General features: G+C 35.9%; 1 protein-coding gene and 1 long non-coding RNA gene across 4 annotated transcripts in view; both read right to left on the reverse strand.

Annotated features, from left to right (window-relative positions):
- ST18 (ST18 C2H2C-type zinc finger transcription factor) overlaps positions 1 to 14,879 on the reverse strand; it is a 304,120-nt gene that overhangs the window by 131,146 nt on the left and 158,095 nt on the right. The window contains exon 1 of one of the 2 annotated variants that reach the window (XM_063668772.1): positions 5,347 to 5,366. The exons of the other annotated variant lie outside the window; for it this stretch is intronic. The gene's annotated coding sequence lies outside the window, so the exon portion shown is untranslated. Of the gene's footprint in view, positions 1 to 5,346; positions 5,367 to 14,879 lie in introns of those variants that run through there. 2 annotated transcript variants of the gene reach the window in all.
- The window catches only part of LOC129042770 (uncharacterized), a 185,000-nt gene that overhangs the window by 11,506 nt on the left and 158,615 nt on the right, over positions 1 to 14,879 (reverse strand). Inside the window, exon 3 of one of the 2 annotated variants that reach the window (XR_008504199.2) lies at positions 5,347 to 5,425. The exons of the other annotated variant lie outside the window; for it this stretch is intronic. This is a non-coding gene — a long non-coding RNA (uncharacterized LOC129042770). The remainder of the gene's footprint in view (positions 1 to 5,346; positions 5,426 to 14,879) is intronic. 2 annotated transcript variants of the gene reach the window in all.

Genomic DNA, 14,879 nt, shown 5'->3' on the forward strand with positions numbered 1-14,879 from the left:
CTAGCATGTCAACAACACAGACAAGACTGGCAGCTTTGCCTACATATCACTTTCTTCTACTGTGGCTAATATTCATTGTCTATACTTCTGATACTTTTAGGCCTCTAAATATTTCTTAGTCAACTGATTGCACAGAACCTAAATAACTTGCTCACAATGTTCTAACTCTGATAGTTACGTTTTTGACTTCACTGTCTTAGAAACTTTAGTACATGAAAAATACAAAATCATTTTAAATCATATTCAGCTGGAATAAAATATTTTAATCTCTTGTGAATATGATGTGGCATCTACCTAGGAGGAGCTATAATAATGTAACTGAAACTCTTCCTTCTTTTTTTTTTTTCCATTAGAGGCACAAAACTGGGGAAATTCTTCATTTCTACATGCTTTCTTTTATATAGACAAACATGTATACATTTCTCAATATGTTAAAGTTTCTCCGCTAGGTACTGAGGAGAATAAAATGATTTTAAATACAGTTTCTCTTCTAAGTGATTTTTGTCAACCCTCAATAACTTGACTCTTTTTATTTATTAGTACACTTTCAACATGGCATTTTCTTTTCTTTTTTTTTTTTTTTTTTTGAGACGGAGTCTCGCTCTGTAGCCCAGGCTGAAGTCCAGTGGTGCGATCTCGGCTCACTGCAAGCTCCGCCTCCCAGGTTCACGCCATTCTCCTGCCTCAGCCTCTCCGAGTAGCTGGGACTACAGGCGCCCGCCACCACGCCTGGCTAATTTTTTTATATTTTTAGTAGAGACGGGGTTTCACTGCGGTCTCGATCTCCTGACCTCGTGATCCGCCCGCCTCGGCCTCCCAAAGTGCTGGGATTACAAGCGTGAGCCACCGCGCCCGGCCTGGCATTTTCAAAAGACTAAAAAATGCTTGCAGATTAATCTATAATAATTTGAGGAAACTATACAAGCATTATAACAGTAACTGCCTAATTAAGATCTAAAATACAAAATAAATATTACAGTGTGTCTAAACATTAGCAACCTGTAATCTATCTTTTCAAATATTTTTTAAAGCAATTGAGCCTTCTTTCAAGTGCAATCTTAGTGACAAGCCCATAGAGTAAAAGCACAGAGGCAGACTATTGGGTGGCTGCACACCCCCTCTGGGGGCTGTGGTACCTGAGGTTGAATCCAGGCTCTGACCAAGCAGCCCCGGCATCACGGGCAAATGGCATGGCTCTCCATGGTGCAGTTTTCTCCATGATAAACAGGGAATGCTAGCTGACCTTACCTTATAGACTGTTGCTTTGGTGACATTGTGAGAATGAAAAGAATTAATAGATATAAACTACTTAGGTAGCCAGGCACTGTGGCTCATGCCTGTAATCCAAGCAGTTTGGGAAGCCGAGGCAGGTTGATCACTTGGGGTCAGGAGTTCAAGACCAGCCTGGCCAACATGGCGAAAACCCATGGTTTAGTAGAGGTTTAGTAGAAACCTCTATTAAAAATACAAAAATTAGCTGGGGATGGTGGCAGGCACCTGTAATCCCAGCTACTTGGGAGGGAGGCTGAGGCAGGAGAGTCACTTGAACCCTGGAGGCAGAGCTTGCAGTGAGCTGAGATCAAGCCATTGCACTCCAGCCAGGGTGACAAGAGCGAGACTCTGCCTCAAAAAAAAAAAAAAAAAAAAAAAATGTACTTAGAAGAGTGGTTGGCTCTATGTCAGTGCTTTTATTATTATTATTATTATTGGACAAAAATGTTTTCTGCTTGACTCTAAAACACTCAGAGGAAGAATTCAATTACCAGATGTTTCTATGTATCTATGTTTATACTCACAGAGCTAAGATTTCTGGCTATTTGGCCAAATGTTGAACTTTCGATCTAATGTGTAGCATCAGAGCTGAAGCTCCTGTGATTCTCAGAACAGGCTACTTCTGATATCAAGGTTAATTGGTGTGCTAAATATACATGTCTTACAGAGGTATAATGAGTGATTCTCCAGTCTTTGAATTATTTTTCAAATTCATAGGATGTTTTAATTTTTAAAAGTTCATGGAGTTGTAGAATTTGGGGATGAAAATGTCTCCAGGGGTCCCCTAGCATGACCCTTAATGTGACAGATGCTATTAATAAGAAAAATAAAACAACTTGTCAAGTCACTTCATCAGGATCATTCAACTACTTAATGATATTTAACTATGACTGGAACCCAGGTGTACTTGGGACTCAGTGTCATTTGACACTATATTGCTGACACAGGTTTTTCCTCTCTATTCTGTTCCCAGAGACTTATATCTTAAGGAGAGATTAAGGGAAAGGGTTTGAGGAACAGTCAGATTTGGGCTCAATCTGGGTTCAAGGCTGGTGACATAAGGAAGGACATCTTCACATCTCTAGTCAGTGGCTTCATTTGTAAAAATAGGATACAAATGGAATTATTATGAGCATTAAATTATACAATGCATGTAAAGAACTTGACACCATGCCTGGCACAGTGTAAGCACTTCGCAAATGTTAAGGACCATTATTATAATTATTTTCACATATATCATCATTGTTCTGAACAAATTATATGTACAATGTTGGTACCACAAGTTCTTTTTCTCATTTGCCAAACCCTAAGACACGTTTCTTCAGTCAACGAATTTCCGCAGGGTTGTGGGGAGTGTGTGTGAAAGAGAGAAAGAGAGAGAGAGAGAGAGAGGGAGAGAGAGAGGGCTGTGCATGTGCATGTTTCCATTATTTGACAAAGTCAGGTAGCCCTGGATCCTATGGCTTCCTTAATTCCTCTCAGCTTACTTGCAGCCCCTGTGATAATGGCCTGTGTGCTAACCCTAATATGCAAAACCTGACCCTTGGATCCTCCAGTTGATAAGATTTGATTATGGAAGAAACATTCCCAAGGAAGTAGGGCATGGGGTATGGAACTTCACCAAACTTCAAATGTTTACAGTAGCAAAGACGGGCCATGGTGAGTCTGAATGGGAAACCTGGTCAGTATACGATTTATACCAAAATAAAAATGCTTGGAAATTTGACCTTTAAACCAAAAGGTCTGTATCGAAACCTGCAAGCTGTTCTATAATCTGAAATCTAAGGTTGGAAGGGTCTTCAATTGAATGTGAGTATTTTGGAAAAATAAATATCAGTAGGATATTCTATTAGTTCTGAAAGTCTAAGTGAAATATACCTAATTTACCTGCGAAAACCAATGTAAGCAGTATCTGGAAGAGTTTTCTTGTTTGCTCATTTTGTTTAGAGTTGGAACCTGCCTTTCAGGAATGAAATGACAGAGCTAAAATCCCTAGGAAAAAAATTCCCAAATACATCATAGAAACTAGGATAATCCTTCATAAAGTCAGAAGCAAAAAAAGAAAACAGAAAATAACTTCCTCTACTATTAAAATAACCACAGCATCCACTCCTATCCCTGTTCTTCCATTTCCCCAGGTCTGACATTCTGCAGATGACCGCCCTTATTTGTCCCTACATGTTTTCCAAAATATAAAAGTGAAATAGAGTCCCAAGGGCACTGTACTTGAAAGGTTATGAGAGTTAGAGAATTTTAACCATGCCTGCCAAACCAGCAGATGGCTTGTGATTATAATTATATGCATCAATAAAACGAATAATCTTTACAAAATTTGAATTTCTACTAAAGTAAGGGATTTAGTAAGCAGATGCAACAGAATGCATTTTCTTTAACCCTTTTGGTATACACTGGTGTCTTTCACACAAAAAAGATCCAGGACTCTGTAGATAATAGGTTGTATACTCTAATTTTTGCCCCTTTCTAGAGTAGTCATATTGTCAGCCTCAATGTTTTCCTGATTTCATTTACTTCATGAACATATTTCAATCTCACCTCATTTTCACCCTTCAGAATAGAAATGTTAAGACTAATTCTCCACCATTGTTTGATATTTGAAAGAAAATTTAAAAGAGGTAAATACTTTCATTCTAATTCATACCAAGTATACTATAGAAACAAAAGAGCAAACAGTGGACACATCTTTCTATCTGATGGTATTCTTTTACAAATTAGATTTTCAATAAATTTTTTTTTGTTTTCATATTCTCTTTAATCTACATTCCAGGAGTGAAAATACTGTTTATTCTATTTAAAAAATTAACCATTTCCTTTCAGTTTGCTTCTGCCTGTCATTATAAGTAAGGGTAACTAAGTTTTATCTCATGAATTCACTCATACTGAAACTGGATATATATATATGACACATCTGAAAAAAAGGATGTGGTGAGGTTTAACACTGGCCTTCTGCCATGTTTCCTTCATGAAGGAACCTCAAAATTTAGGGAATTAAGTTAAGCTAGCTTTGTTTACCTTTAAATCTTGGAAGGAGTAGAGAAAGTGTACCATAAAAATTTTCATTCTTATTTTTTTATAAAATAGTAATGTAAATATTTTTATAGAATTACCAAGTGTAACTCTTTATTAGAATAGTATCAATTAATATACATTTCACCCAGCATACCAACAAATATAATATTTAGGAATATTTGGAGAACCTATATTTAGTGCAGATGTATCTAGCACCTTCAAAGTTAGTTGCACTGTATAAATCAAAGAAATTAAAATAGTCTGATCTAAAATGCTCTTATAGTGTTGTAGTTAAGTCCACTTAATAGTGTAAATAAGTTACTAATAAAACTTTAAAGGCATTGACATTTTTGCAGGTCAATGCAATTTACCTATGGACACAAGATATATGAGATCGGAAATTCTCAGCAACAAAATTCTTTCTAGTTACAACTTAAATGTATACATCAAACCCTATCAGAGCAAATGTTCTGAAAAGTTAAACTAAAAGAGTAATACATTTTTGCCTAAAAATTTATAAATTTGATGTAACATTTGACAACACTATATTCAAATACTCGTAAAGAAATTCAGATATCTCTTGAGTTCACTGGAATGGAATTTTATCCCTTAAGATAAAATATTCAGCAATTAACTGGGTTCAAGATTCTTTACATAGGTGATAAAAATAAATAAAATAAAATATTTTTCAATTATAATGTCCTTAAAAAGGGAAAACTTAAACCAAATTCAATGTATCAATTAAAAGAAACAATCTAAGCCAAAAAACATATGAAATAAATCCCAAAGGGGCAAAAAATTTTTAAAAAAACAGAAAGCAGAAAACCACAGAATCTTAAAAGTTAAAGACCTATGCTGTAAATACTTGATTTATAGATGTTCCCTTTCTAAATTAAATGAAATTAAATATTTCTGCTTACAGACAGTTTAAGTTGAAGTGTAATAAAATTTTTAGGTATACTTTTGATAGCTACTAATAAAACTCTGCATAATAAGCCAATTTAATCACATATACTTAATGTATGTTTAGAATTTTTAACATGTTACCTTAGTCTTGATATGAGCACGCAGACACATAAAATGGAATTGTCACAATGCTTCAGGGACACTCACAAAATTGGGGGCTCTGGAAGTGAAAATACGAGAAAGAGTTCTGTACTGGTACGAGCAAATGCACAGGCGGTGTGTGACATGACATTGGCACGTCCCCTCGCTGTCTCAAACTGCAAGTGAAAGTTAAAAACACCAAACACAATATGCCAGGGGCATTAGGTATATGATCTTACTTAATTTTTCACATAAGTTATAAGGCAACATTTATCTCCCATCACTCTTGCCCCCATCTAACAGACCAGGAAACCAAGGCCCAGAAAAGTTAGAGAACTTATCCAGGGCACAGACTGAGTCAGTGGAAGAACCAGGTTTCAGATATATGAACTCAAAAAGGGAGTGTTGTAGATTCTCTTGTCACTTTGTCACTCATATACACTTAGGATGACTGCCTTATTCTCTAGGAAGCATTTTATAGCTCTTCTTAGATGGGGATCCTTAGGGGTGGAAAAGAGGTATTGCTAACAGCATCTACTGCAGTCCTCTGAACTAAGCATTTTAATATTTATTTGTTAAATGAGTGAATCAGAATAAAAGTCCAGTAATACAAAGTTTCTTTCTGACAACACAAATTAAGTTTCTCAAATTTCTTTAAAGAAGAAAGCTGTCAAGTAGATAAAGCCATGCATATTTTCTTTAAATAAAAAAATATATATTTCAGATGCAAGATCCATATAGGTGGAAACAAGTTTGCATAAACCAAAATAATGATCTGGGCCTTCCCATCTTAATGACAATACAGACCTATTCTGTTTTGAAGAATGACAATTACATTTCTGTAAAAGTAACTCCACTCCTTTTCATCCACAGCGATGCAACTAAACGAACTTCAGTCAAGTTTGCACACCCTTTGCTGTACCGGTAAGGATGGGGGCAAAATATTTACAGCCAGCCAAAACAATTATGTGTTTTCTGAAACATTCATTCTTGTATTAACAGGAGGAACATTAGCAACTATAGAAAAATAAATTGTAATACATGAGATTGAAAAATAAAACATTCATCACAGAAAGATAGCCTAATACATTTATAATGCCTGAAAGAGTAAACTAGTTGCACAACTCTGCCTTAAACTAAATTTGTTAGGCAGCAACTGTAGCCATTTTTAGATGGCTTCCTTTTTCCATGATTTCTATCACATGAAAGGCATAATGATGAGATGACATATTAGAAAAATCTCAACTTAGTAAAATCAAACTCTATTTTCCCCACATACATTTTACTTGAAATTAAAAAGACACTATTCTACCACTTTCTTCACAAAATTTATTGCCTCCTAATTTCTGGCTATTGTTAAAACAATACTTAGAGTTGGTAATATACAACATATGTTACATTCTCTACAGACACACATATAGTTCTAAACAAATTATATAAACAAAATGAATGTTATGAATGTTAGGGGCACATTTAACAGAGGAAAAGTACTTCATGAAAAAAATGGTAAAGAAGTATGTGACCTCTGATCATCCAGACCATATTATTTACCTGTATTATGAATCTTTCATGAATACTACTACTAAGCTATTTATTCAGTATCACAATATTGCTATATCCTTACATAAATAAATATTTTTCAGTATAAGTAATGAAAGTTAGCAAACTGATTTCTATACAGAGTTTTAATTCATGAACAGATGATTATGTCATGCCGTTCTAACATTAAATGACAGTGGCTTTAAAATTGAATATTGATACTGATATTATGAACACATCTATTTGAAAACACCACACTTACATTAACAATACTTTTGAAATGTTTTCGATGAGACCGTCGGAGTTTATTAAACCACTGACAACCCACTTAGCGGACAGTTCTTAGAATAAAATATTTAGTTTACCTGAATGTCTTGTAACAATATCATCCTCTCTTGAACTAAACATCCTCTGAATACACAAATCTAAGGCAGACAGACATTTCAGCAAGGCAAATAAGACTTTCTGGCAACTTCCTGTTGCCATATTTCTCTCAAAGGATCCTGCAATGTTACACTTCAATCCTGCAAACGCATTTTTCCAAGGGACACAGCAAGCCAATGCTGCTCCAGTGTCAGAAGCTTTGATTTTTTCCCAAGTACAGCAAGCAAATAACCACTAATCCTATTCAATATTACAGATTCACAGTAATGATTCTATTTCCAGATTCAAGAGAAATTAAATACAAGAGGAAAAGAGGAGCTTTTGTTTTCTTGTTTTGTTGTGCTTGATTGGTTGGTTTTTAAGACACTGCTGAAGGAAATAGTTATTCCATCTATGTTATTAAATATATATTAGGGGCTGGGGCAATTTTACATTGTCAAGAATGAACTTCACTGCTCACATTCATGCCCCAGGTTTCCATTATCTTTCAGAAGCAGTAAGACTAACTAAATTTAAAGTTGCCTCATACATTTGAAAGTTTTCAAACCTGAACCAATAACCTGAATGGTAGTTATTGGCAAAAGCACCATTTCTCCAACAAATAGCCTACCTCTCAAATTCAAGTTCACTTGCATTTTGGGGTTTACTTACTTTTTAAATTTACAAACTTTTGTGAAACAGCAAAACAAAACAACAATAACAACAAAATAAGAACACTGATCACTGAAGCTGTATTTCCAGAAGTGATAGCAAAATCCCTTCATTCTGACCTACTTGTCGAGAAACGGACTTTCAGCCCCACGGTTAGGCTAAGATCTGTTCTACTTTCTCCCTAGGGCTTAATTGCCAGACTGACTTACCGGTGCCTCCTAGCCTTTGTTCTGCCTCTCACGCTGACATCAGGGAAGCAGTGATGTAGAATAAAGCAGGGGTGGGCTAGGTTAGTCCAGTGTTTGTGTCGTTGTGTGGTGTGCAGGGACACTCTGTGATACTCTAGTGAGCTGCTAAGCTTTTTTTGTAGGCTTTGTGTCATTTACTTAACGACCAATCTCATTAGCTGCCAGGGTACAATGGGCTGATGCATTTTCTATGTACATACTCCACACAGTGACCCTCAAGGTTGCCGAAGGTCTATTTAATCAGTCAAATGCTGAATATATTTGCAGTAAATCACTAAAAAAATTTTTAAAATGAGAATGCTGAGGTATCTTATGGGCTTAATATTTCCCGGTGGTTATTTGCAGGTAATAAAATACATGCATATTTAGCCCAAACAAGGATAGAGCAGGTGGAGATGAATTGTCTGGTTTGCACTGGTGACCTTAATTTTAGGAAACTTTCAGATCAAAGATATTTTCTCTTAGCAAGGAGCCCAGATTTGAAATTTAATTTCTGTCTTAGTTTAATCTTATTAGCACAACAAAAAAGAATTGCTTTCTTGAGCAGTTTCTCCTTCCTCCTTCCTCGCCCCCACCCCTGTCCTACCCCCTACCCAAGCAGCCTCAGACCTGGCAAAGTTGCATTTATGCCCTCTTTCAGTTACAAGGTAAAAAGCCTTTTAACTCCTATGAAAAATGAAATGCTGAGAGCACTATGAATGACGACAGCTGTCCATAAGTATCAGGGAGAGTTCTATTGTCCAGCTTGTCCCTGGATAAAATGAATACTTTACAGCAGAGGCTGTTCAGCTTGGCTAAAGAGTGTGGGGAGAAGGGGAGGAGGTCACTGGAGATTTCGCACACTAATTTAATCTGGGAAAAGGACAGGCTCTGCATCTCCCTTGAACAGACTGGCAGCAATCTGGGCCCCCACAGAACTATCTCCTTTTGCCTGTGCTCTATTTATTCCTTATCTCTGTTTACCAACCGCTAGGTCCCTTTCATTCACACCACGAGGCCGTTTTCCTACTATCAGTCAGCAGCTGACACTGTGGAAGAGCCTCAAAGGCAAAAAAAAAAAAAAAAAAAAAAGATCAAAACTAAACCAAAGCTGTATAAACAATGCCACAGTACAAGTAAATGCATAAACCCTGATTCTTAACCCAACCCACAGGGTGCAAACAGAACCTTTATAGTAAATCCAACAAACCCACCACAGTGAGCTGTGGGCCGCAGAGAAAGAAAAGTCAAAACACCATTCATGAAATCACCATCCAAAAAAAAAATTGCTAAAATGTACACTGGCTACTGAAGCAGCCTTACTTTCAAGGATATTCTTATCTCTATCATAGATCAATTAACTGGCCACCAAGAGATATTTACCTTGCTGGGAAAGGTGAGCTATACATTTCTAAGGGAGGCCTGGCTCTCATTAAAATGCCAGCAGTTAAAAAAAAATCCACCAATATGATTATAAGCTAAAGAGGATGAAGCAACACCAACTTTTCCAACACCTTATCACATTGATTGAGTTTAAACAGTTCAAGACTCTTGGTATTAAACCCCCATTATTTTTACGTAAAGATATTAAAAAGTCCTGTACAATCCAGCCAATGAAATCTTTTCTTCATGTCTTGTGGATTCTTCATGTCTTATGTCAGAATGATTAACATGGCAGAGAAATTGGGAGAAGACTACTTCATAGAAAACTTTTTAATATTTTGAAGCACTCTGCAGGGTGTGATCAAAAACGGAGATTGGAGCAACTAGTTTGAAGTGCGGAAAGAGGAGAAAATAAAATAAGTGTTTTTTGAACCTTGAAACCTTTGGGGAAATATGAATCTTGAAAACTTTACTTATATTAATGTTAAGTGCTAAATACTTACCTCAATATTTCAACAAATGGGAAGAGCCCTGCTTAATATAAACATTTCTTTGAAGTGATTCAGAATTTGTATATAATATATATGTGTATGTATAGATGTATATACATGAATATATTGTAAGCATAGGTATACACACTGCCTCCCATATACACATACACAAAATGAGAAGTGCATAATTTCTAATGCCTGGAGTTCCTCAGATTAAAAACTGAGATTTACTTTAAATTTCCCTGAGTTTTTTTAAGTCATTGAAATGATTGGGAATGATTGGTTATTGTCATAAAAATCAACACCGCATTGACTCAATCACTAAGATCTTTACCAGTAAAAGGAAAGACAATGCAGCTCATTATCTAGGATGATCAATTGGTCCAGATTTCAGTTTGTGTTTTCACCTATATGCATTTTGAGCAATGAAGTCTTTACTACTTGGATCCTTTTTTCCAAATGAATTAATGAATTAAATTTATCCTTTCACCAGCTGCTAGGCAGCAGATGGAACCATTTCTGAAGCCTTGTTGAATTCAATCCATAAAACTCATTTCCTAGGATTAGCCGTCCAAAGTTTCTTTTAATGTTTATATACCGCTTGGGATTTTGAATTTCATGATGTTAAACTTTCAATTTAACTATTCTTTTTGCATTTCATATCAAACAATTATGATCTTTTGGATTTCTATAGCAGACATGGCAGGTCACATAAGGACAAGAATTAATTTCAAGAGCAATAAAGTCACGCAAGTTATATTTTTTTGATATGTTTGTTCACATTGCTCTACTACCATAGAAACTATTTGCAATGAACTGTTGTCAACCTAAAGAGTTATATATTTAATAGCTATAAATTTTGTTTATTTATGCATACATAGTTTAAAGCTGCAACTGGAAACATTCATTAACATTATGAAAGCTTAAAGTTATACTGGGTTTTGCAATTTAGTTTTAGGAGTAAGGTTGTTACTTACTGCAAGTAAGATTGTTAATTATCTGCAAATAATTTCTGTATCTACCAGGTTAATTTATCTAATGAGAATTTAATTCTGACTTTTAAAAATGGAAATAAAGACAATTATTCAGAGTATGTATGTTAACTTTTTAAGGAGGCAGCTACCATGGACAGCTCCTAACATTTCTGGTCTTTTCTAGGTCACTTGCAGTTGTCTAATTTAAGAGAAACCAGGAAACTTCAAATCTTACTGGTTCATGTTATAGCAGAATACTAATGGCCACTCTAAATAAAAAAGACTCCTTTAAACATAACCACATTAGGATCTCATAAAAGTTTCAATGTACTTTGAAACGTTTTAAATACAACCACCTTATGCTCTCCAAGGTACAGTATATCCAAATTTAAAATATAAAAGCTTTTAAGCTTAAAATGATGCTCCTACCATAACATAAATACAACTAAAAAAGAGTGAATCACTTTTATGTGCAACAGTGATTTCCGCTAATTTGGCAAGAGAAATCTATATTAATCTAATACTGTAGTAAGCCAAGAAGGCCACATAATAATCACCACTGAGTAATTGAATATTTAGAAGAAGGAGAAAAGAGAACACTGGTAATCTTGGGTTACAGGCATACAAGTAGGATACCAAACAGATGATATTTGCAAAGAAAAATAAAAAGCAAAGTTACAGAAGTCTAATTTTAGTCTTACTTTGGATTCTGAATTTGATTATTGCCTGGAACTTATTTACTATTTCCCTAACATAACGATAGTGCACAGAATTATATTCAACATTTCTTCATCTTTTTTTTTTCTTTTTAGTGTATTGGATTTTGCAGTATTAGCTGTGGCATGAGAGTTGATAGAACTTTTTTTTCTGACAATTAGCTACTTTCTTATTTGGAAAATTAAGGTTATAGAAGTTACAGTGCATACTTTGACTGCTGACTGCCTTGTTCTTTGAAACTGAAAAACACTCCAGTTATTTCCACATGTATCAAAGTAAGCATCTATAATAAAAGCTTTATTAAAACAAAAGGAATATGAGGCAAAGTATTGTTTATCAAAGGTTTTGAAATTTTTCTGTATAACTAAGTAATATTTCATTGAAATCATCCTTCTGCAAAATTTTGTCCAAGGTTAGTATTTTCTCTTTCATTCTTCAGCCTTTCTGGTATTATTTATTCTTTAACTTTCTGATGAGTCTTCTGACATCTACGTTTATCAAAAATGAACAGTATCATTTTTATAGGAGGCTACTCTTATCCAATTCTCTAAATATTTAAAAACAAAATTATAACTACAATATTTATCAATTTAAATTTCCTGGGGACTTCCCACAAACTCTTTTCCTTATGTATAGCTACTATTAGAATTTTGAATTTTCACAAAGCATACATAAAACATCTTTTTAATATTGGTTATTCATATACAATTGTGTTAACCTCTCATCCCTCGCAAAGATCTCCCCAATTCTAGAGAGATGTCAGATTTGGGATCTCACTGGTAATTTTTGCAATCTCATAAATTATTTCTGCTTTACTTTTTTGCTAAGCAAAAAGTGTACTAAGTCTCATTTCATATCAAATAGTCTCTGTTGCAAATTTGCACGTTTCAAAAATCTATATGAACAAAGGCGATACTGGTGCAGTATAAATGTAATTGCACCATGACATTTTATTCTGAAATTCTTCTCAAAACAGATACAATACGCTTTTTTTTTTTTTTTTGCCAAAGAGAGTGAAAGTGTGAGAGATTGAGAGAGAGAGAGAAAGAGAGACAGAGAGAGAAATACATTTAAAATAATGCTCAAATGTACATCACAACAGACATCAGAAACAGAAGTTCAAAACAAACATCAGAAAAACCATCAATACAGTTCTAAACTTCAACCTTTGCTAACATCCACCCCCTCCCAAAAAAACCCAAAGTGAATGTTATGACTTAAGACCTAAAAACTTGCTAAAATTCCAAGTGGCTTAAATGTCAGTGTGAGCAGTATGCGGTTCAAAAGTTTTAAACTTACTTTTTTGTTTGTTTCCAAAACTTATATTTCTCTCCTCCCTGGTGGGCTGAACGGAAACACTAAAGCTGTTTCTTTGAAAGGTAGTTCCCATGATATGACATCCAGTGCCTTTGACTGCTTAGAGATAAGCACCTGCGTTTGTGTCCCCTCCTTACGTCACACCTCCCTATTCAGACCTTCTCAATATGATTCACATTTGCACATCAACAGCCTCATGCGCATACACAGATTTTTTTCGGCTCTGGGCCCAAAACTTTCACTTTAATTTTCATCACATGATTGCTGTGGCATATGTCCTTCCAAACCTCCCATATATCAGTCATCATGCAAATGAGATGGAATATCACTCCTCTGCAGCAGATGGCCAGGGATGATAACAATGGCTCAACAGAGGAGATTCAATGTCCCTGACTTTATCGCCACGGCAACAACAACCTAAAATATATGTAATGGAAGTGGTGCTTATTAATTTTGCAGGCTCGAGTGTTCTGATTTTGTGAGTGAATGGGCTGAGTTAAAAAGGGGGCTGTGTCCTCCTGCCTCTAGAAGACTATCTATAAAAGCCAGGGACCTGGAAATTATTTTCAGTGACTAAGAAGGCAACAGCCTAGCAATTATTTGAGTAATTAGGTGTAATTCCTCCCTGTAGGCCTTGTACCCTCCTGTGCTTGCTTCACAGAAGCTCACGAATTAGACAGGCACAGATACTGAAAAGAAAAGTGCCTCAAGATACAGCGGGAGAGCTTGCAGGGGCCCTGTCACTTGGCCTCCACCAGGCTTGGTAAACACAAGCCCCAAGCTATAAGTAAATAGAGGCCCCACTTCACAAACACAGACCAATTAAAATGACAAAGGCAACCACACTTCTGGGTGGAGCTTAGGAAAGCTTTATGCTGCACTAGACTCCATGTGAGTGGCACACAGAATGGTCTCTGTGCGGCCCGGAGTGCTCTATTTCCATGACTGGCTGTCGGGATTGGACACTTGCTCACAGGTCTCTGTAGGTTATGCTGCTCTCACAAGGAATTTTTTTCATGGGGCTACTTTTTTCCCTGACTCCAAGTGGACATTTGATACCCTTCCCACTCCTAATAGTATTTTAAAAAATTAAGAAATGGAAAAGGCAGTCCATCCTCCCAAATTTGCCACAAGCCCTTTTACATCTTAAAGGAATGACTGTCAAACGGCCCAAATCAGTGGGAGCTTCTATGAAACATGCAAGGAAGAAAAATTGAGTGAAAAACCTTGTCTCAAAATATTTTCCTGGAAACTCTTTTGAAAACACCCTCTACAAGACTTTTCATACTAACCAATATAAAGATTTAATTTTTTTCTGCTTGTAGGGCTGAACTACATATTAACATTTTTAAAACTTTAAGTCTACTTATTTTTCATTGCTTTTAAGAAAACCACCATGGAAGTTTGCTCTTATAAGGAGCAAACTCTACTCTGTGTCCATTATAAAAAAGACATGTATAAGAACTTAGCCTTAGAAGAGAATAGCTGTGAAAATCAAAAACAAATTCAAACCTTTTCATGTCCTTCCAACATTCAGTAAATCTCAGACACTGTGCAAGTCTCTGCACAGACGAGGAACGTGAGAGAAAAGATCTCAGTCTTCTCTTCCAGCAAGATCTAAATAAATTGTTCAAGGTCCCTTGCCCCATTGCTCCCTCACAGTGTTTTGGTTTTTTGAGAGGCACCTTGACCCCCACTCCTTTCTGGCTGGCCCCAGCTTTCTTTCCCTGGAGTTCATTCCTTCCAAGGAACAGGAAGCACAGGAGAGGGAGCGGAGCCTCCTAGGCTGTGATGCTAACTTCCTCCAAGTCTATATCCATCAAAATAAAGCCAGTCCATCACTTGCTTAA

The sequence above is a fragment of the Pongo pygmaeus genome, chromosome 7 (assembly GCF_028885625.2).
Source record: "Pongo pygmaeus isolate AG05252 chromosome 7, NHGRI_mPonPyg2-v2.0_pri, whole genome shotgun sequence".
NCBI classification, from domain to species: Eukaryota; Metazoa; Chordata; class Mammalia; order Primates; family Hominidae; genus Pongo; species Pongo pygmaeus.